Consider the following 24,421-nt stretch of genomic DNA (forward strand, 5'->3'; position numbering starts at 1 on the left):
TTTCTAATGCTTTACACATATATACATATTTCTTTAGAAATATAAATATACAAAATATTTTTATATATATATAATCAGTGACTATATCAGTCACTGAAATATAACAGGAAAATACATATGTTGAACATGAAAAATATAAAACAATAGAAATGAACATTGATTTATAGCTTATAAGTAATGTTTCATAGATTATCATTAAAGTTTCCTCATCCTGTCTTTTATCTTTGAATTCTTGGACACACCTTACATTGTCTATTTTTCCAGCTCTTTAACCTGGGCTGGGATGTGAATATTTTGAATAATAGGGTATAGCAGAAGTGTTCCTCAGATATTTCTGGGCTTAGTCATAACAAACTTACTGCTTCTACATTGATCTCTGAGTCCTGAGCACCAAGTACGTAGGCTAGTTGCTGTGCTGGGGAGACAACATGGAGATGAAGAGTCTGGCCTTTATCTTTAACTCACAAGACAATAGAGGTGAGAGAAAAGCTGTTTTCCATGTTCCAGACTGGCCCAGCTGCTGGCTGACAACTGGTAGACTTGTTCTGTTGGTACCATGTGTAGAAGAATCTCCCACTTGAGCCCTTCTCCTATTACGACCTGTAGAATCATGAGATATAAACAGAAAACTAAATTTTTTTTTTAAGATTTTATTTATTTTTCAGAGAGAGAGGGAGAGAGAGCGAGCACAGGCAGACAGAATGGCAGGCAGAGGCAGAGGGAGAAGAGAAGCAGGCTCCCTGCCGAGCAAGGAGCCCGATGTGGGACTCGATCCCAGGATGCTGGGATCATGACCTGAGCCGAAGGCAGCTGCTTAACCAACTGAGCCACCCAGGCGTCCCCTAAATTATTTTTTTAAATCATTTAGTTTTTAGGTAGTTTGGTTTTTTGGTCAATTGCTCAGACATTTCCAATTTATAGTAAACAAATTAGGTGTGAAAACACTGAACTATTTCCTAAGGCTATCTATCCAGCCAGCTAGTAGTGAAATACTCTTGCAGCTTCTTCTATCTAAGTTCTGGGCACTTTCTGTACTTTGCAGCATCTGTACTATTTAGATATTTATCTGTTTCTATTTGCCGACATTATATAACACATAGTGGAAATAGAGGAGCATTCTAGTGTAAAGTTCTAGGTGTAATTATAGATAGGGTTGCCAGATTTAGCAAATGCAAATATAGGTATACAGTTAAATTGGAATTTCAGATAAACAAAGGATTTTTTTTTCAAGTATAAGTATGCCCTATGTAATATTTGGTATTTACTTACACTAAAAGAAAAATAATGGTTGTTTATCTGATATAACTTAAATTGATGTCTTGTATTTTATCTAGCAAATCTAAACATAGAGAAAATATTTAGTAGGACTTGGGAAGAATCCTTGAGCTCTGAACTCAATATTCTAAATCATAAAAGGAGGAAATTATTTACCACATAGGAGGATTAAGAAGGTAAAATGAGACTGCTTGAAGGAATTCCTACATTTATGTCTGCCTTAACTTCAATGCTGGGGTAACACTGATTCGACTTTAAACAGTTGCATTCTGATTCTGAATCTTAACCTTTATTCTGTATATTAGAGCCTCACAAATATACTTTATCATCTTTTTTTTTTCTCTTCCATGGCTGCTGCATTCAGAAATACATATATTTACTAAGGGTTCACTAAAATCCTGTACTGAGTTTGATAAAATTATATTGCATAATATAAATATGTTCATATATATTTACATTCACTTTCATGTAATACTATTTAATAGCATATAATTTTAACCTTTGAACTAGTTCTTGACATTATCAACATTTTGACATGAGAAAACAGAGGTTCATTGAACTGAGGCTACTTGATAAGACCCTATAGGTAGTAAACACACTTTGAGGAAGAAATGAAAGGAAAAGAGTGTCTTTTGAAATTTCTGCAATACAAAAAGGATAACAAATGCCCATCTTCATATTGCTACCTTCTACTTGGAAAAGTCACTTTTTCTTCCCCTTTAAAGAACTCCCATGAGTGCAACTCTTTCAAATGTCTGTTAGCAAAAGAAGGATTTTCCAATTTTATCCTATTTTCTGAGACATAATAGGTGAGAAGTCATACATTCATAAAAGTCACTGCAAAGAATTTGTGTTGTATAGATAAAAAGGGCTGAAACACTTAGTGCTATTTTTCAATAAGAAAACCAACCACTTGAACCAAATATGTTTTCTGGACACACAGACTTTTGGACAATAAAATTATTTTTAGGGCATAAGTCAGGCCCTTCTTTACTCATCCAGAATGACAACTTGAATATCTCACTTAATCATGGGCTTTTGAAGATCCATCTGCAAGCATTTAATAAACAGCCAACAAGAGATATATAGTACAATTCAACAATATATAAAACCAGAGCTTTGGGCTTGACAGAAACTGGAAAGAGTGTCTAGTTCAGACTCCCATTTAATAGAAAATAAAATTGAAGTGCATAGAAGTTCACTGAAATAAGGTCACGCAAATCATCAGTGTCAAAGCAAATTAACTTAATGAGTATTCATGAATAATTGCTACATGATTAGTCCAGTGTTAGCAGTTTTGGTGGTCTGGTTTCCTCAGCCTTTTCTTAAGTTTCTAAACTACTCAAACTGCATATGCAATAAATTTTATGCAGAATGAACATATAGTATTTTTAATTTTAAGCCAGTAGCATACTCTTATGTATCATCTTTGTACTAGTGTCTCCAGAATCCATAGCACCTCCAGAGCACCTTTACGAGTTCCAGACCTGTAAACTCTACTCTGAATTTGACACATCCATGTCAGTGTGCCACAGGTGTTTCAAACTAAGCATGCACAAAATTCCTATATCTTGCTTTTCCCATACAACACTCACTCATGAGTTTTGTCTGCCTTTTTTCCCGAGGGCACTTAGGCACAAAACATAATTAAATTGGATTTAAAGAAGATAATATTTCCAAATCTCAGGTATAGGTTATTTTTTCCTTCTATTTTGAAGTCCTAGCTTACCTAGTAAGTATGTATTTTTAGAGGGAACAACTCTGCTTTCTTCCTAGCCTATTGATGTATTTCCTTTCTGTTTCCAGTGAATCCTAATGTTTCCTAGCCTGATCCTCATAAGAACAATTAGAATCATCTTCATGAAGAGAAGAAAAACAGAGTAGAAAGGTCTAAAGACACCAAATGAGGGGTAGGACAATTCCTACTCAGCCAAGTGCTATTTTTTTTTTCTTTTTACATTTCTTTTGCAAATCTGCTGAGTTACATTTACTTAATTTAATATTTATTTTATTTCAATGTCTTCTTCCCAGGCACTATATGGAAAAACACAGCCTTACCATTGGGGGAAAATAATACCTTCAAATATGATACCGGCCTAAGGTGCTAATGTGTTTACAGTTGCTATAAATAAACATCATCACACTCATTTACCCAATAAGTATAAAATAATAATATTAAGCCTCCTGGATATTATTTCTCTAACAAAGTAATTGAATTATTTAAAAATTCTGGAGGAAAATAGGTTTGGGATTCAGATGCTCTTTCTGGGAAATTTGGTATTTTGGCCTGGTGCAGTCCCAAAACAAAATATATAATATGCAATTTATTGGGTTCCTAAACACTAGGAACTATTATCTTATACAGACTGTATCACTTAATTCACTCTCATAGTGTCTCTTGGGTGAGAGGAAAATATTATCCCCTTTAAAGAGGAGGTAGAGATGGAATCAATAAACAAACCCAAGTTTGTCTTCTCTCAAGGCTATTATTGTTGACCATGGCCTCACTAATCAGGTAGAAATATTACACTCCTAATTGTACAAACATGTAGATACCAACTTCAAGTGATTTCAGTGACTTTTACACCAATATATAGATTTGGTAACATTGCAAATCTATGTATTAGAGGACAGGTGACCAGGAGAAACAAGCAAGTCATGGTAGAAGACATAGCACAAACAAGACACTTAATCAAAGAGGCACTTTAAAGACACAATCATGGAAACAAAGAAGCCATGAGATGTACAAAAGAGAATATAACTGGAGAGTTTATGGGTTTGAGAAAGCCTTAAAGAAAGAGTTTTACTTTTTGGTTTTACTCTTTGTAAAAAGTTTTACTGTTTGGTTTTACTCTTTGGAAATTCCATGAGCCAGTATCATCGTCTCAAAGCCATTCCTCTTGACTTAAAATCTATCAAAGGAAACATTATCTGCTATAATATAAGTACATGTTATCAACATAAGAACATAAAAAATGTATTTGTTGATAAAGTTATTTCTTCTAGCTGGATACAAACTAATCTAAGGGACTTAAGCCTACTATGAGATAATCTGATAATCAGGAAATAAATTACATGTTACCTGAACACTCTGACCCATTGTAGGTATTCCCACTACAATATCTGTCATAAATTGGCATCCATTCTAAGCTAAAACACTTTTGATACTGGGTCTACTCACTAACTCAAAAAGTAACTCTTTTTATTACGAGCTGTTGAATTTCCAGATTACATTTCAATAATAAGTCATATTTATGTATTCATTACTTTTTACCATGCTTTCAAGTGTTTTCCTTTCGAAGCTGGAGATATCCACAGTTTTTATATTGTATTAGTACTTCAAACTTGTTTTTACACATATATACCTGTTTTACAAAAGTTTTCTCTTTTGAGAAATACTAAACAAAGAAGATCAAGGCAAGTCCAAGGATTGTACATTTCAAAAAAAAAGTCACAGATTATGTTGGGAACAACTGTTCTGCCCAACTTATTCTCTATGGAAAACTACACTTCTTGATTTGATCTTTTCATGACACAGAACCCAGAGGAGTTATTCTGTTGGCTCGGATGCTGATATCTATAATCAACTGGATTTTGGTTTGCTGCTACAAATAAAGGAAAGTCAAATAGCAATGAAATTAAAAGAAAATTATTTAATAAATGCAGGACAACTAAATCTTAGATCCATTTAAAAGGAGAAGTTTGATTAAATCTACTAGGTTAAGAACCTTATTGAGTAGATATACTGGTTGGTGATAAGAATAACATAAAATGGATAGTGGTAAAAGAAGTGATAAAACTATATCTTCATGTAAATTTACAAATAGATAACAGAAATATATATATAATATTATACATATTAACTATATATACACGTATATATATACTGATATCTAACTATATATTTTTTCACTCTATTTTCACAAAAAAATTGTCCATAAGGAGCATTATAGACATAAATAATGCAATTCACTTCATAGGTATACAGACGACAAAGAGGCTTGGGCCTATCAAAAGTAGACAATTAATCAACTATCACTTGCTTTGGGCTATGAATCTTAAAAAAAAAAAATTACATCAGCTTATAGACTATAGCTGAGCTATGTTTTGCATTTTCTGTTTTCTCAGGGAATCTCAGGACTTGAGCAGGGTTTAAAATGATCTTTGATACCAGTCTTTGATTTTTCAAATATAATATCCAACATACAGGTAAACACACATACATACTCACAGTTGTACACATACCCACAGACAAATTAGGACCCAAGACTTTATGAGCAGAAGCCAGAAGGAATAGTGGGAAACAGAAATAGATCTTCTAGAACCCCAAATATTGGAACTATTACTATAAAATTACATTTTACTCCTGTTTAAAAACAAAACAAGAACAACAACAACAAAAAAAAACACAAGAAAACAAGTATAAAATGGAGTCACTTATGCAAAGCCCTATATCAAGAAACTAATATTCAACATAATTACAGCATCAGCTCTCCCAAAGATAGAATCCTAAACCAGTCAATTAGAAATCATTTCATCAGGGGCACCTGGGTGGCTCAGTGGGTTAAATCCTCTGCCTTCGGCTCAGGTCATGATCTCTGGATCCTGGGATAGAGCACCCCATCGGGCTCTCTGCTCAGCGGGGAGCCTGCTCCCCCCTCTCTCTGCATACCTCTCTGCCTACTTGTGATCTCTGTCTGTCAAAAATAAATAAAATCTTAAAAAAAAAAAAAAAGAAAGAAATCACTTTATCAGTACTAGGTAGGCAATCTGTCTGATAGACCCCGGAAAGTGATCTTGCAATAATCAACCTGACTTTTGTTGAGTATAATCTTCCTGATAGACCCCTGACTTCCTCTAAAGGAAATTCATCTTTCAATAAACAACCTGACTTTTCTTGAGTATAACTTCTTTGCTGCCATTTTTTTCTGCCTATGAACGTCTTTCATTTTCTACTTGTTTTTATTTGCCCCACATGATGCTGCCTGATTCAAATCAATTTCTGCTCAAATTAACTAAAAAAATGTAATATGCCTCAGTTTATTTTTTAATATTCCTTCCAATATAATAAAGTCACACTTTTTTAAAGTTTCAGAAGGAATAAAAACTATAAATTTTGATATTGATTTTTTAAAAATATATACACATAACTTTTATGTTTTTAATTTCTTCCATTGTGTAACAGTAGAAGTGGCAAACTGAAGAAAAAATTGTGGCCTAGAAGATAGGTCAGGAGGTGCTATCAAGAGTGAACCAGATAAAGGAAATGATGAAATGTGTAGAAATAAACATAAAGAACATAGAGAATAGAATGACAAGGTATAACAAACAGTTAATTGAGGTTTCAGTGGAGAGAAAAAGAGATGGACAAAGGGAATATTTTAAGAAAAAAAATAGCTGAGAAATTTAAAGAATTCACTGTAGACATTAATTTACATAGTCAAGATGACAAGAAAATCTCAAGGATATATATGTTAAATATAAATATAATATTAGAGTAAATATTATATAATATATAATGTGAAATATATTATATATATATATATATAATTTAGAGAAAGAGAGAGCACTCATATGTGTGTATATGCACAAGCAGGGGAGGGTTAGATAGGGAGGAGAGAATCTTGAATTGACTCCACACTGAACACAGAGCCCAATGCAGGGCTTGATCTGAAGACCTCAAGGATCTAGGTATACACACACACACACACACACACACACACATATATATATATATATGAATCAAATATATATGAAATAAATGAATTTTAAAAAGATATATATATATATATATATTTAATTCATTTTAAACATGTAATTGTGAAAGTGTAAAAACAAAACAAAATTAAAGACACAGAAAAATAAGGCAATTTCAACCTGAACAAAAATGAGCGATTAACTAAAGGAAAGACAGACTTATACTAAATTCTCAACAACAGTAATTGAGGTCATAAGGCAATAAAATGATGCCATTTATATGGGGGAAGTAAAGCCATCCCAAATTAGAACTATACCATAAAGAAAGAAAAAAATTCAAAAATGAAAGCAAAATAAAGACGTTATCAAACAGTTGAAACTGAGGATGTTTGCCACCAGCAGAATAACACAGAAAAGAAGTACAAAGATTTTTCTTCAGGCAAAAGGACAATGAATCCAGAGTGAAGGTCAGAGTTGTAAGAGGGAGTGAAGATAAAACAAATTTGTGGTTATCTTTAAGTGAACTTTGTATAAAGCAACAACAATATAATATTGGCTTTAAAAAATTCATTGAAATGGAATTCACCTGCACTATAACAACACATCCTAAGAGAAAAAGTTCAATTGTAATAGTCTAAAGCCCTGAATTTTCAGTGAGAAAGATTAATATGTCCATTAATGAAAATTTTTAAAGATTTTTAAATTTATTTATTTGAAAGAGAGAGAAAGAGAGCGTGAACAAGAGATGGGCAGAGAGAAAGAGACAAGCAAACCACACTGAGCAGGAATCCTGAGTTGGAGCTCCATCCCAGGACCCTGAGTTCATGACCTCAGCCAAAGCCAGATGCCTAACCAACTGAGCCACCGAGGTACCCCAACAAACTTTCTTAAGTCAAGTCTCCATTTTGAAAATTCCAAGATATCCATTCAAATATATGAATAAATATGTTATAAAATAAGTAAACTGCATTCATCCTAAGAGAGAGAGGAGCACCTGGGTGGCTCAGTTGGTAAAGCCTCCAATTCTTGGTTTCAGCTCCGGTTATTGTCTCAGGGTTGAGGGATTAAGCCGTATGTTAGGCTCCATGCTCAGTGTGAAGTCTGCTTAAGATTCTCTCCCTCTCTACCTGCCCCTACGCCAACTTGTGTTCTCTATATATACAAAATAAATGAATAATATCTTTAAAAAAGAGAGAAAAAAAGCAAATACAAAATAATTAAGTTAAACCCAAAAATGACAAGAAAGAAGTGAGAGGGGCCCAAAGAATAAACAGGACAATTAAAACTTATAAGTAATTATATAAAGTATAAATGGATAAACTCTGGTGACAAAATAAATCTTAGTAGACTAGGTGAACATCAAACCATAATATTCTATTTATAAAAGATGACTGTGTAATTGCCAAAAGTAATACTTAACAAACTAGACAAAAGCATGTGAGTGTAACTATATTAATATTAGACAAAGCAGATTTTCAGAGAAAAGCAATACTACAAGTGAGGATCACTTTATAATTGTAGAATGATAATTTTAAATGTGTACATATCTAATTATATGGTCTCAAAAATGTAAAACAAATATTGACTGATACATCTACATTAGCTCACAATAACTCTCTAGGTACTTATTTGGAACAGCAGAGAAAATGCAATAAGGGGGGGCACCTGGGTGCCTCAGTTGGTTAAGCAACTGCCTTTGGCTAGGGTGATGATTCTGGAACCCTGGGATGGAGTCCCATATCGGACTCCCTGCCCAGCATGGAGTCTGCTTCTCCCTGTGAGCTTTCCCCTCTCATGCTCTATCTCTCTGTCTCAAATAAATAAATAAAATCATTTTTAAAAAATGCAATAAGGGTAGAGAATTAACGCAAATAGAAAATATGAATTAAAACGTGAAATTTAGAACTCAAAAACTGGATTAAGATTATGTCATTTTTTTCTGGCAATAATGCAAAAATGCTGGAATCAATAGCAAAGGTGTAAAGGTTAACCAAAGTTATGTTCAGATATTATAACTTATAAATCAATCATGTGCCAAACACAGTAATATTGAAAACTGGAAAATTATCAATGATTAACAAACTGAATAATTTATGCTGAAAAACTGCATTTAAAGAATAACAAACAAGGGGCACCTGGGTGGGTCCGTGGGTCAAAGCCTCTGACTTTGGCTTGGGTCATGATCTCAAGGTCCTGGGATCAAGCCCCACATCAGGCTCTCTGCTCAGCAGGCAGCCTGCTTCCTCCTCTTTCTTTCTCTCTCTGCCTGCCTCTCTGCCTACTTGTGATCTCTGTCTGTCAAATAAATAAATAAAATCTAAAAAAAAAAAAAAAAAGAAGAAGAAGAAGAATAACAAATGAGGGGTGCCTGGGTTGCTCAGTTGCTTAAGTATCTGACTCTTGATTTTGGCCCAGACGATGATCTCAGAGTCATGAGATTGAACCTCACATCTTGGATCCATGCTGATCATGGAGACTGCTTGGGAATGTTTCTCCATGCTTCCCTCTTTCCTCCTCATTACTTGATCTCTCTCTTTCTGGAAAAAAAAAAAAAAAAGAAAGAAAAGAAAAAAGGAGTAAATAAAAAATAATATTTTTTTAAAAAGCAAAATATGTGATTAATGATATAGTTAGAATAAAACATAGAGCCTTTGTTAGAAACAAAGAATATGGAGCACCTGTGTGGCTCAGTAGGTTAAGTGGCTGCCTTTGGTTCAGGTCATGATCCCAGGGTACTGGGATTGAGCCCCACATTGGACTTCCTCTTCAGTGGAGAGCCTGCTTCTCCTGCTACCTCTGCCTGTCATTCTGCCTACTTGTGCTCTCTCTCTCTCTTTCTCTCTAAATCTTTGTCAAGGCAAAAAAAAAAAAAAATTAAATTAAAAAAAAAAAAGAAAACCAATGATGATACTAATAAAAAATTATCACCCCAAAACTACAAAAATTAGCAAAATAAAACAAAAAGGAAGGTATTAGTAAAGTAACGTAAAACATGACATTTAGAGGAAATCTATAAATATGAAAGTTAATTTTTCAAGAGATGATCATAACTGATACATCAAAAGGCTGACTGATCAAAATAAAGAGGGGAAAGAGAGACAGAAACAGGGAAGAAAAAATAAAAGTAAAATTAATCAACATCAAGGATTAAAATTACAATACCACTCCAGTTCTCCAGAATTAAAAATCATCAGAGGAAGATATTATAAATAAATCTATAACAAAATATGCAAATGTTTATGAAATGTTCAAATTGCCAGAATCATATCATTTATCAAAATTGACATGAAAAGATAGAGAAATCCTGAATAGTCATATAATGATTGAAATTATTGATTTATTAATGAAAATCTTTACATACGGTTTTTCAGCCCTACCTGACTTTATTAAGTGAAACCATCAAATTTTAAAGTGATAAATTAATCTTAAACTAATTTTTTAAAAATTTATTTTCAGTGTACCAGAATTCATTGTTTATGTACCACACCCAGTGTTCCATGCGATATGTGCCCTCCATAATACCCACCACTAGGCTCACCCAACCTCCCACCCCCCACCCCTTCAAAACCCTCAGATTGTTTTTCAGAGTCTATAGTCTCTCATGGTTCTTCTCCCCCTCCAATTTCCCCCAACTCCCTTCTCCGCTCCATCTCCCCATGTTCTCCATGTTATTTCTTATGCTCCACAAATAAGTGATTAAAAGATTTTATTTGTTTATTTGTCAGAGAGAAAGAGTACAAGCAAGGGGAGGTGGCAGGTAGTGGGAGAAGGAAGCTCCCCACTTAGCAAGGAGCCAGATGCAGGACTTGATCCAATGACTCTGGGATCATGACTTGAGATGAAGGCAGATGCTTAACTGACTGAGACACCCAGGCATACCCTTAAACTAATTCTTCTAAGAGTAGGGGGGATAAAAAAAGTATTCTTTAAATCCTTTTATGAAGCTAATAATGCTTAAAATAAAAATCACAAAATCAGCATGAATTTTGATGAGTATAGATCTTCTAGAACCCCAAAATAGACAAATTATTGGCCAATCTTATTATTGAAAAAGTATTTTAAAATTCTAAACAAAATATTAGCCAATTAAATCTATTAATATACAAAAATAGAATAAGATATTCATCAAGTTGATTTTATATCAAGAATTCAAAATTTGTTAGAAATATAATTGATGGATTTTTCTGTAATAACATATTGAGGAGATTTTTTAAAAGATTTTATCTATTTGAGAGTAAAAGAGAAAGAGACAGAACACAAACAGTGGAGGGACTGAGGGGGAGGCAGAAGCAGACTCCCCACTGAGCGGAGATCCTGACATGGGACTCAATCCCAGGACTCCAGGATCATGACTTGAACTGAAGACAGGTCAGTTTAACCAACTGAGCTACCCAGGCACCCATATTAAGGAAATATTTTTATGAACATTAAAATAGATGCAGAAACCTTTCTGATAAAAAAGCATCTATTCATAACTTAAAAATTATTCAGAAAATCAGGAACCAAAAGGAGTCTTATCTATATGATAAGAGTATATAAAAATGTACAGCAAACATCACACTTAATGATGAAATGATGAAACCATTTCCTTTTAGATTACAGTGAGACCAGCTGCCTGCCATGACGACACTTACTTCACATTGTATTAGAGATCAGAGCCAGTGTAGTAGGCAAATAAGTGAACTAAAACTAAAATAGTTGGGAAAGAAAAAAAAATAAATTTTTATTATTCATAAATAATATGAGTATGTGAAAACTAAAAGTATAGAGACAAAAGTACTAAGTTGGTGAGTTTAGCATTTTTTCTAGATAAAATATATAAAAATTAACAACAAAGATAACATTCAGTATAGAATCAAAAATATTACAGGTCTAAAAATAAGTATAAAAACTATTTTAAACTATCACAAATTGATTAATTGATTCAAAACAATCTTAATAAAAATCCCAATAAGATTACAGATCTCACCCTCTTCCCCTCAACACATCATGAGTATGAAGTGTGATTAAGAAATAAAACTTTTGCAGTTCTTTGTTATTGTAGGAAACTTACTTCAATGCTCCACTCCCTAGTGATACACTGTGGTATAATTAAGTATGGGAAAGGACCATGGGTCTTGTCAGTTCACTTAAAAAAAATACAACAAAATTTGAATTATTTGCCAGATGCTAGTCATTTTGCTTTAAATTATGCATACTGGCTTTAGCATTTAATACAAATGTGATTTAGGATAAAATTATTTAATTTATTTAAATTCCTGCCATTATTAAAAAAAATAGTTTGCTTGTGTGTGTCTGTAAATTCAGATAAAGATTAATTTACCATATAATTAATTGACTCAAATGGCATACTTTTGAGAATGAGCACAAGTACCATTATAAAACATGTTGGTATAATTGCCTGTATTAGTGAGCCTAATTAGAGAACATGATATAAAGCGCCTGGCACTTGAACAAGTATTTGAACCCCTATTACATCCACTTATGTGACAGGAAGCAGCATGGACAATGAAGCATAGTCTTTCACTTAAATATTTGCAGTATGTGAAACTACAGGATTCATCTCTTGGGCAGTTGCTTCACGTATACAAAACCACTGGAAAAAAGTTTCAAAGACGGTAGGTTGAAACCATTAACCACTTAATATGAATGCATTTATAAAAAGACCACTTGTAGAAATGAGGTACAAAATGAAGAATGAGTTGTTGTAGAGAAAGAAAGAAAATTCAGAAAGGTGCAAACTTGGGAGTAGGGAAGTGTAGGAGCTTGTTTTATACCTATGGAGGGATATGGGAAGCCTTAGGGTCTCATTGTGCTGGAGACTGAGGGGTCAGAGAGTCACTCAAGTCTGTTGAAGGAATAGGATGCAGATTACACCTTTAAGTGGTTCTGATCTTAGTATTGGATGTGGTCTTTGAGGGTTAATATTATGCAGTTAAAGGGAATAACATTGGTTAATTCTCTAACTTGCAGTGCTTAGTGTTTTATATACATTATTTATTTAAATTTTTGCAATGACACTGTATGTTCTAATTTTATAGGTGAGGAAATCAAATTTTAAAAAGATCTTCTGACATATCCAAGACCACATAGTTTAATAGCTGGAGGAGGTGGGATTTCAAACTAGGTCTCTCTTTCTAAGGCTGTGTTCACACATCTACCTGAAAAAGTGGTAACACCTAGCATGAAAAAAAGACCCTTTATAGAGACGGGGAGCATCTCCATGTAGCCATGACTACTGCCTTGTTAAGTGATGCTAGTTAGAATTACATATCTGCATTTTCTCATTTGTGATAATGGAGTCACTAGCCCTAGTCATCTTTAACACAGAGCTATAAGAAGCCTAATTAGATATGTTCATAAAACTCATTTAGCTCCTTGGAGAAAGTTTTTATATAAATCCCAGGCATTATAATTCTAACAATATTGTGACTCAATGCAGATTAATTTTGAGGAATCACTCAGACAACTGTTTGTCAGCTAAATGGACAATAACAAAAGCAATTTGTTTGCTTATCTTTTATTCTTATCTTAACTCCTATCTTAATTATGCAACACTGCAGGAAAGGCAAAACATAGCCTTCTTACTGAATATTAAATATATGTGCTTGCTTGACTTCTAGCACCTGTTTGGATAGCATGACTTCTCAAAAATTAAGTAGCTAAATTACTTGAGGTTGTTGGTTAAGATCACCAGCTTCTACCTTAAGGGAAAAAACGTTAATCAGAAAAATCCCTTCTGTCATCTTTCCTTCTATTCCTCTGTAAAAATCTTGCCCATCTCCAAAATCTTCTTCATCAGAGTCTTTTGTGTCTACCCCAGGCACTCTGAGTTTTCTTTCTTCTGAGTTCAAGTGCAATGGGTGACTTTCTTCAGATACTCCAGTGACAGTAATTTCTGTATAACGATGAAGAATTGGTCTAAAACACAATGGAAAGAGCACTTTTTGTTTAACTCCTTTTGTGTAGAGACATAGTCTGCCACCATGCTGTCTCTATTCACCATTAAAGAATGAAGGTAAGTGGACCCTGGAGCCCATAGTTGTTCTTCAAGTAAGTCTTTGCCTGTATAAATTATAAGAAACAATGATACTCATCTCTTTGAAGATCCTTGAAAAACTACAAGAGTATTTTATTATTTTGAGAATTATTTATTCTGAATATTGCTTTCTGAAGCCACTAATTGCCACACATACGCACATTTCTAGACTAGATATTGTTTATTTTGAATTCCATAGTCTGTGTGTGTGTGCTTTAAAATTTGTCTCTATAACCTGCTGGATTTCAAGACTCATAAGGCACAATTATTTTCTACACTACCCAATAGAAAATGACCACAAATGAATGAGTAAATATGATTTCTAAATACATTGTTTTCTTACAGAATTACCTTCTAGTCTTAAAGACCTAAGTACCTTCTCAAAATTCACTTCTTCATGGATAACCCTTGTAATGACAGAGAAGAATAAACTTAAAAAGTAACACATAATGATTAGGGGAATACAAATAGTTTTGTAATTAATTGTTTATTTTTTTCTCATAGCAAATTTTATTTAACTATGTATGAAATTAAGGATCTCTGTATTTTAGACCTTGGGAATTTCAGTTTTATAAATAGTTGGGCTTTGATTTCCTTTTATATTTTTACCTGTGTTAATATTCTTTAGTATAATTTTTAATAGGCAATACATTCACAGTGTTCAAAATTTAAAAAAAATACATAAAAGGGTATTATTGAGTGAAAACTTTCCTTCCCACATCTCTGTATCCTAGTGGGTTTCTCTTCTCCACAGATTAAACAAAACAAAACAAAACAAAGCAACCCCTTATTTTTCTTTATTTATTAATCTAATGATAGACACTTAGATTGTTTCCATATCTTGGCTATTGTGAATAACTTACAATAAGCATGGGGTGCTGATACCTTTTTGATATCCTGTTTTCATTTCCTTTCAATACACAGAAGTGGGGTTGGGGAATCATATGATAGTACCATTTTTAATTTTTTGAGGAAATTCCATACTGTTTTACATAGTGGTGGCACCAATTTATATTCCCACCAACAGTATACAAGAATTCGCTTTTATTCACATCCTTGACAACACTTTATTTCTTGTCTTTTTGATAATAACCATACTAATAGGTGTGAGGTGATATCTCATTATAGTTTTGATTTTCATAACCATTCTAATAGGTGTGAGGTGATATCTCATTATAGTTTTGATTTTCATTTCCCTGATGGTTAGTAATGCTGTTGAATACTTTTTCATGTGTCTGTTGGCCATTTGTATGTCTTCTTTGGAAAAAAACAAAAGTCTATTCAGATCCTCCATTCACTTTTTAATTAGATTAAAAAAATATTTATTTAATTTTTAAAGAGAGAGAAAGCATGCCTGTGAGCATGGGAAGTGGCAGAAGGAGGGGGAGAGGAAGTGGAGAGAATCTCAAGCAGACTCTCCACTAAGGACAGAGTCTTAAGCAGGGCTGAATCTCATGATCCTGAGATACGACCGTAGCCAAAAATCAAGAGCTGGAGGCTTAACCGAATGAGTCACTTAGGTTTTCCTCAGACTTTTTGTAATTGAATTCAATTGCATGGGTTCTTAATATATTTTATTTTTTTTCTTCTTATTATTTTTTTAATTACCATATAATACAGTTTCAAGCGTACAGGTCTGTGATTCATCAGCCCTACGCAATTCACAATGCTCACCATAGCACATACCATCCCCAATGTCCATCACCCAGCCACCCCATTCCTCCCACCCCTCTCCACTCCAGCAAACCTCAGTTTGTTTCCTATGATTAAGAGTCTCATATGGTTTGTTGTTATCTCTGGTTTCATCTTGTTTCATTTTTCTCTCCCTTCCCCTATGGTCCTGTCTTGTTTCTCAAATTCCTCATATCAGTGAGATCATATGATAATTGTCGTTCTCTTATTAACTTATTTCACTTAGCAGAATACCCCCTAGTTCCATCCCCATCAAATGGTAAGATTTCATTTTTTGATGGCTCCATAATATTCCATTGTATATATACACCACTTCTTCTTTATCCATTCATCTGGGCCATACAAATAGTTTGCCCATTGTGGACATTTCTGCTATAGTTAGCTTATTGTGGACATTGCTACAATAAACATTGGGGTACATGTGTCCCTTCAGCTCACTAAACTTGTATCTTTGGGGTAAATACCCAGTAGTGCAATTGCTACATTGTAGGGTAGCTCTATTTTCAACTTTCTGAGGAACCTTCATACTGTTTTCTATTTCTTTTCAAATATTTTATTTATTTATGTGAGAGAGAGAAAATGAGAGGCAGAGAGCATGAGAGGGGAGAAGGTCAGAGAGAGAAGCAGGTTCCCTGCTGAGCAGGGAGCCTGCTCAGCAGGGAACCTGATGTGGGACTTGATCCTGAACTGAAGGCAGTTGCCTATCCAACTGAGCCACCCAGGCACCCTCTATACTATTTTCCAGAGTGCCAGCATTTGCTTGCCTTCCCACCAACAGTGTAGGAGGGTTCCCCTTTCTCTACATCCTCGCCAACACCTGTCATTTCCTGATGTGTTAATTTTAGCCGTTCTGACTAGTGTGAAATGGTGTCTAATTCAGGTTGTGATTTACATTTCTTGATGCCCACTGAGGTTGAAGACATTTTCATGTGTCTGTTGGCCATTTGTATGTCTTCTTCTTCTTCTTCTTCTTCTTTTTTAAGATTTTATTTATTTATTTGACAGGCAGAGATCACAAGTAGGCAGAGAGGCAGGCACAGAGAGAGAGGGGAAAGCAGGCTCCCTGCCGAGCAGACAGCCTGATGCGGGGCTCAATCACAGGACCCTGGGATCATGACCCAAGCTAAGGCAGGGGGTTTAACCCACAGAGCCACCCAGGCACCCCTTGTGTGTCTTCTTTGAAGAAGTGTCTGTTCATGCCTTCTGTCCATTTCTTGATTGGATTATTTTTTTCTTTGGGCATTGAGTTTAGTAAGTTCTTTATAGATTTGGGATACTAACCCTTTATCGATATGTCATTTGCAAATATCTTCTCCATTCTGTCCATTGTCTTTTGATTTTGTTGACTGTTTCCTTTGCTGTGCAAAAGCTTTTTTTTGCCCTTGCGTCCCTTGCTCATTTTTGCCCTTGCTTCCCTTGCCTTTGGTGATGTTTCTAGGAAGAAGTTGTGGCTGAGGTCAAAGAGGTTTCTCCCTGTGTTCTCCTCAAGGATTTTGAGGGATTCCTGGCTCTCATTGAAGTCTTTCATCCATTTAGAGTCTATTTTTGGGTGTGGTCTAAGGAAATGGCCCAGTTTCCAACTTCCCCAACACCATTTGTTGAGGAGACTGTCATTTTTCCACTGGATATTCTTTTCTGCTTTGTTGAAGATTAGTTGACCATAGAGTTGAGGGTCCATTTCTGGGCTCCCTATTCTGTTCCATTGATCTATGTGTCTGTTTTTGTGTCAGTACCGAACTGTCTTGATGATTACAGCTTTATAGTAGAGCTTGAAGTCCAGAACTGTGATGCCACCAGCTTTGGTTTTCTTTTTCAATATTCCTCTGGCTTTTGGGGGCCTTTTCTGGTTCCATACAAATTTTAGGATTATTTGTCAAAATTTCTTTCAAAAAAAGTTGATGGTATTTTGATAGGAATTGCTTTAATTGTGTAGATTGCTCTAGGTAGCTTAGACATTTTCACAATATTTGTTCTTCCAAAACCTGAGTGTGGAATATTTTTTTTTTCCATTTCTTTGTGTCTTCCTCAATTTCTTTCATAAGTATTCATAGTTTTCTGAGTACAGATTCTTTGCCTTTTTGGTTAGATTTATTCCTAGGTATCTTATGGTTTGGGGTGCAATTGTAAAATGGGATCCAATCCTTAATTTCTCCTTCTTCTGTGTTGTTATTGGTGCATACAAACGCAATGGATTTCTGTGCATTGATTTTCTATCCTGACACATTACTGAATTCCTGTATGAGTTCTAGCAGTTTTGGGGTGGGGTCTTTTCGGTTTTCCACATAAAGTATCATATCATCTGCAAAGAGTGAGAGTTTGACTTCTTCAATGCCAATTCAGAGGCCTTTTATTTCTTTTCGTTGTCTGATTGCTGAGGCTGGGACTTTTAGTACTATGTTGAGCAGCAGTGGTGATAGTGGACATCCCTGTTGTGTTCCTGACCTTAGGGGAAAAGCTCTCAGTTTTTCCCCATTGAGAATGATATTCGCTGTGGGTTTTTCATAAATGGCTTTGAGGATATTGAGATATGTACCCTCTATCCCTACACTTTGAAGAGTTTTGGTCAAGAAAGGATGCTGTACTTTGTCAAATGCTTTTTCTGCATCTATTGAGAGTATCATATGGTACTTGCCCTTTATTTTGTTAATATATTGAATCAATTTGATTGATTAGTGGATGTTGAACCAGCCTTGCAGCCCAGGAATAAATTCCACTTGGTTGTAGTGAATAATCCTTTCAATGTACCATTGGACCCTATTTGCTAGTATTTTGGTGAGAATTTTTGCACGCATGTTTATCAGGGATATTGGTCTGTAATTCTTCTTTTTGATGGGGTCTTTGTCTGGTTTTGGGATCAAGGTAATGCTGGCCTTGTAAAATGAGTTTGAAAGTTTTCCTTCCATTTCTATTTTTGGAACAGGTTCAACAGAATAGTTATTACTTCTTTAAATGTTTGGTAGAATTCCCCTCGAAAGCTGTCTGGCCCTGGGCTCTTATTTGTTGGGAGATTTTAGATTACTCCTTCAATTTCCTTACTGGTTATGTATCTCTTCAGGTTTTCTATTTCTTCCTGGTTCTGTTTTGGTAGTTTATAGGTCTCTCAGAATGCACCCATTTCTTCCAGATTGTCTAATTTGTTGGCATATAGTTGTTCCCAATATTTTCTCAAAATTGTTTGTATTTCTTTGGCATTGGTTGTGATCGCTCCTCTTTCATTCATGATTTTATTTATTTGGGTCCTTTCTCTTTTGTTTTAATAAGTCTAGCCAGGGGCTTATCAATATTATTAAATCTTTCAAAGAACCAGCTCCTACTTTAATTGATCTTTTTGTATTTGTGTTGTTGTTTTTGTTGTTGTTTTGTGTTTTGTGTTTTTGTTTTTGTTGTTGTTGTTTGTTTTTTGATTGGTTTGTTTTAGTTTTTATTTCATTGATTTCTGCTCTGATCTTTATTTCTTCTCCTGAGTTTAGGCTTTATTTGATCTTCTTTCTCCATCTCCTAAAGGTGTAAGTTTAAGTTTTTGAGGTATTTGAGATATTTGAGAACTTTCTTGTTTCTTGAGAAAGGCTTGTATTTCTATATACTTTCCTCTTAGGATAACCTTCGCTATATCCCAGTGATTTGAATAGTTGTGTTTTCATTTTAATTTGTTTCCATGAATTTTTAAAAATTTTCCTTAATTTCCTGGTTGACCCATTCATTTTTTTATAGATGCTCTTTAGGCTCCATGTATTTGAGTTCTTTCCAACTGTCATCTTGTTATTGAGTTCTAGTTTCAAAAAGCATTATGGTCTGAAAATATGCAGGGTTATGTATCAGTTGAGACCTGATATTTGACCCAGTATGTGATCTATTCTGGAGAATATTTCATGTGCACTAGAGGAGAATGTGTATTCTGTTGCTTTGGGTTGGAATGTTGTGAATATATCTGTGAAGTCCATCTGGTCTGGCAGGTCATTCAAACCCTTTTTTCTTGTTGATCTTTTTTCTTGTTGATCTTTTGCTTAGATGACCTATCCATTTCAGTGAGGGGGTGTTAAAGTCCCCTACTATTACTGTATTATTGTCAATTTGTTTCATTAATTGCCTTATATAATTGGTTGTTCCCAAGTTAGGGGCATAGATATTTAAAATTGTTAGATCTTCTTGTTGGATAGAACCTTTAAGTATGATGTAGTGTCTTTCCTCTTCTTTTATACTCTTTGGTTTAAAATCTAATTTGTCTGATATAAAGATTTCCACCCAGCTTTCTTATGATGTCCCTTAGCATGGTAAATGTTTTTCATCCCTTCATTTTCAATCCAGAGGTGTCTTTGGGTCTAAAATTAGTCTCTTGCAGATAGCATATTAATGAGTCTTGTTTTTTTAATCCATTCTGATACACTGTATCTTTTAATTGGGGCAGTTAGCCCATTTACAATCAGGGTAACTATTGAAAGATATGAATTTAGTGACATTGTATTGCCTGTCAGGTGACTATTACTGTATATTGTCTCTGCTCCTTTGTGGTCTATTTTATTTTTAGGCTGTCTTTTAAATTATAGTTTTAATTTGAATTTTTATGACTAATATTGATTTAATTATCTTTATTAGTCTTTTTGGTACCCTTGATAATCAGTTGTTTGTTTTATACTTGTGGACAATATTGTGACTGAGAGGAAGACAATGGACATAGCCCTGGGACAAGACAAATAGTGTGTGCTGTCATCATTCACACTTAAATGCGATCTGCTATTGATACTCTTTGATAGTGAAGATCAGAATTAAAATGTATTTACCATATCAGTAGTTTCATACCAAAGACCAGAGGGTATACTGATATGTTCCTGGTATAGGTACATTCCATGCTACTGGTGTTACAACTTATAAATTATAGTAACAAGTTTAGTTTCCTAACAATAGATTTTTGAGGGCAATGAAAGCAAACTGACCACAGTTGTTTGTTTGTTTTTAAAGATTTTATTTATTTATTTGACAGGCAGAGATCACAAGTGGTCAGAGAGGCAGGCAGAGAGAGGTGCAGGGGAAGCAGGCTCCCTGTCAAGCAGAGAGCCAATGTGGGGCTCAATCCCAGGACCCTGGGATCATGACCTGAGCCGAAGGCAGAGGCTTTAACCCACTGAGCCACCCAGGGATCCTGACCATGTTTTGACGGAGACCTGTACTCTTGCAACTAAAATCATTGATAGTGGTCTAATTTATGAAGTTCATCATGGGATCAAATGTTGCTTTTGCTTTATTACATTAGCTCAGTAGGGGCATTTTCTGGAACTTCTGCTTCATTTTTCTTGTATAATAACTTTAACAAAATAATTATAAAATGGAAATGATAAACAAAGCCCAAAGTTTCTACATTTCTTTGAAAAGACTAGTAAAATAGCAAACTTCTGACATAATGGCTAAAAAATAATACTGAGAGACAAAAAAAATTATACACACAAACACACACAAATAATGGTATATATTAAAAGGGACATATGTTTAACTATACTAAGTATTAAAAATAATAACAAGACATGCCTAATCTCAAAAATATAGCAATACAGGGGCACCTGGGTGGCTCAGTGGGTTAAAGCCTCTGCCTTCGGCTCAGGTCATGATCCCAGGGTCCTGGGATCGAGCCCTGCATCGGGCTCTCTGCTCAGCAGGGAACCTGCTTCTCCCCTCTCTCTCTCTGCCTGCCTCTCTGCCTGCTTGATATCTCTGTCTGTCAAATAAATAAATAAAATCTTAAAAAAAAGAATTAAAAAAAATATAGCAATACATTTGAAAACTACCAAAAGGAACAATGTTTAAAAAATTTATAGTCACTGAAATATGCTCAGTATGAAATAAATGATATGAAAAGACATATAGACATTAAAGATAATAAAATTACCCCCCAATAAGTCCATAGTATTTTATAAGTGAAGTTGAAATATCAGATAATGGCAATATTATTGGACTCTTAGTGCTATAAGATAGCTAAAAGATAAAGAATTCTCCCAAAATATTCTGAAGTCACTGTAGTCGTCATAAAAAACAGCCAACTACTATATTTGCATGCTATTTTCATTTATGAATATAGATGTGAACATTTCTAAACTGTTCAGCAAACAAAATCCAGTAATGTGTATAATAATAATATCATATGACAAAGTCAACTTTCTAGGAATACAATAATTTCATAACATAAATTCCATTGATATTCTTTATCACTTTATTAATTAAAGTGGGAAATTAATCTGGAGAGATGTAGAAAATATTATATGGTCTACTACAAAACACATTTGTTTTAAAAACCTGAAAAGGAATAGTAAAAGATTTCTTTTACATGATAGAGATTGTCTGCATGTCACGTATCAGGCCTACAACATTAAGTTGTAGTTACAACATCAGAAGTTGTAACTTTAAATTCAAAGATAAAAATGCATTACTTCTTATATCTTTTATCAGTATAGAAATGGGAACTCTGATCAGACCAGAAGACTAACAAATAAATAACAGGAAGAAAATGTCAAAGAAAGAGATACATCTGTCATTAATTGAATACAGTATGATTTCCCATATATAAACAGAGGTATTTTAAAGGCAAATATATAGTATATAATTCAGCAATTTTGCTTGATATAAGATCAATACATAAAAATTAATTAAATATTTTTATCAAACTCATAGAATATATCCTTTTAAGAGTCCTATATGTAAAGGTAGTGAAATAAAATCTCCTAGGAATAAATCTAATAAGATCTATGCATAACCTTAATTGAAGAGGAATGAGTAATGTGTACATTGTGTATATGTATATGTGTGTGGGTGTATATATTTTTTATAAAAGATCCAAAAGTGTAGATATGTTAATTACCCTCACATTAAAATTAGATTTAATTACAATGTCTTCCAGGATATTTTATGGAACATTACAAAGAATTTATAAATTGTATGTAAAAAATAAAAAATCAAGATTATTCAAGGCAGCAGTATTATGTGGAACAACCAAAAAGGTGAAAAATAACCCACATGTTCATCAACTGATGAATAGCTAAACAATATATAATATATCCATATAATAAAATATTATTTAGTAATAAAAATAATGAAGAATTAAAATCTGCTACAACATTGATGAACCTTAAAAATGTTATATGAAGTAAAAGTAACCAGACACAAAGACAAAACATGGTATGATTTCACTCAACATTACCCATAAAAGGCAAGTCTATTGAGACAGAAGGTAGATAAGTGTTTGTCTTTGGCCTTGTGGATCTCAAGGAATTGAATGTGAGATTAATGTTTGTCTATGGCCTTGTGGGTTTCAAGGAATTGAATGTGACTGTTACTGTTACAGGGTTTTTTAATGAGGTGCTGAAAATATTCTAAACTTAGATTGTAGTGATGGTTGTATACCTCTGTGAATATACCAAAAATCTCAAAAGGTACATTTTAAATTGATGAATTTTATAGTATGTAAATTATGAATCATAAAGATGTGAAAAAATATTAGTTAAAGAATTTTGTGAAGAAATAAGCTAAAGTTATAATAATATGCTTTTGATACTGGGATTGATAACCCAATGAAAACAAATAATAGGCAAGGAATGGACATATGTATTTATGAAAATTTGTTAAACAACTTAAATGGTTTTATAAATGATTGAGAAAAAAGATGGAATATTCAAAAATTATGCTTGATAAAGCACAATTGAATCTTTCAGATAATCTACACAAATAAATTAAAGATTAAGTAAAACCCAAATTGGGAAAAAATTTTTAAAAATAGAGGAAAATTATGAAAATATATTTATTATCTTATTACAGAGAAAAAATAATCAAATTAATCAAAATCATAAACTATGGAAGAAAATTTGATAAATATATCTAATTAATATACATTTCTGTACAATCAAAAATACTAAAAGTGACATGATAAGCCATAGACTATAAGAAGTTATTTGCAGCAAATGTATTATATGAAGGATCACTATCCAAAATTAATTTTAAAACTACAAATAAGGAAAAGCAGTCCAAAGAAACAAATTGTGAAAAGGTAATTAACAGAAATGAAATTCGAAGTAACAATAAAATTATGAAAATAAAAGGATAGAGAAAACAAGTTAAAACTACACTGAGCCACCAATTCACATTCTTGTTCTGTTTTTGAATGGTGGGTTGGAGAACAGACACCAGGTCTAGATGAGGATGTATATCAATAAGAGTGTTTTTATAATTCCCTTGTTAATGTAATTATGGAGAGTTTTGTGTTACAATTACTTTGAATAGCAATTTAGTTTTTCATATTGAAGTTGATAGTGTACATATGTCCTACTGCTTAGCAATTTTACTCTTAAATACATATATCCTAAAGAATTTCTCATATATTTATGAAGAGTCACATACCTTGATTTATATAATTCCATGAAAGTGTTTTCTGTGTATGTGTGTATACAGAAATATATGTATATATGCATGTATATAATATATACACAGTAACACAACCATATGCTCATCAGCAGAAGAATGAATAAATTGTGGCTTCCTTGTACACTGAAACACTACCAGTCAGTGATTCTAGAAACACTGGAGTAACAAATGTTAACATGGAGAATTTGACAAATCTATTGGTTGAAAAAAAACAAGTGGTAAAAATACATACAGTAACTAACCACTTAGATTAACATGCAAAACAAGACATATAACACATAGTTTTCTCATATATTATTATATACATGAACATATGTA

The sequence above is a fragment of the Lontra canadensis genome, unplaced genomic scaffold (assembly GCF_010015895.1).
Source record: "Lontra canadensis isolate GAN:19392208 unplaced genomic scaffold, GSC_riverotter_1.0 scaffold145, whole genome shotgun sequence".
Lineage (NCBI taxonomy): Eukaryota > Metazoa > Chordata > Mammalia > Carnivora > Mustelidae > Lontra > Lontra canadensis.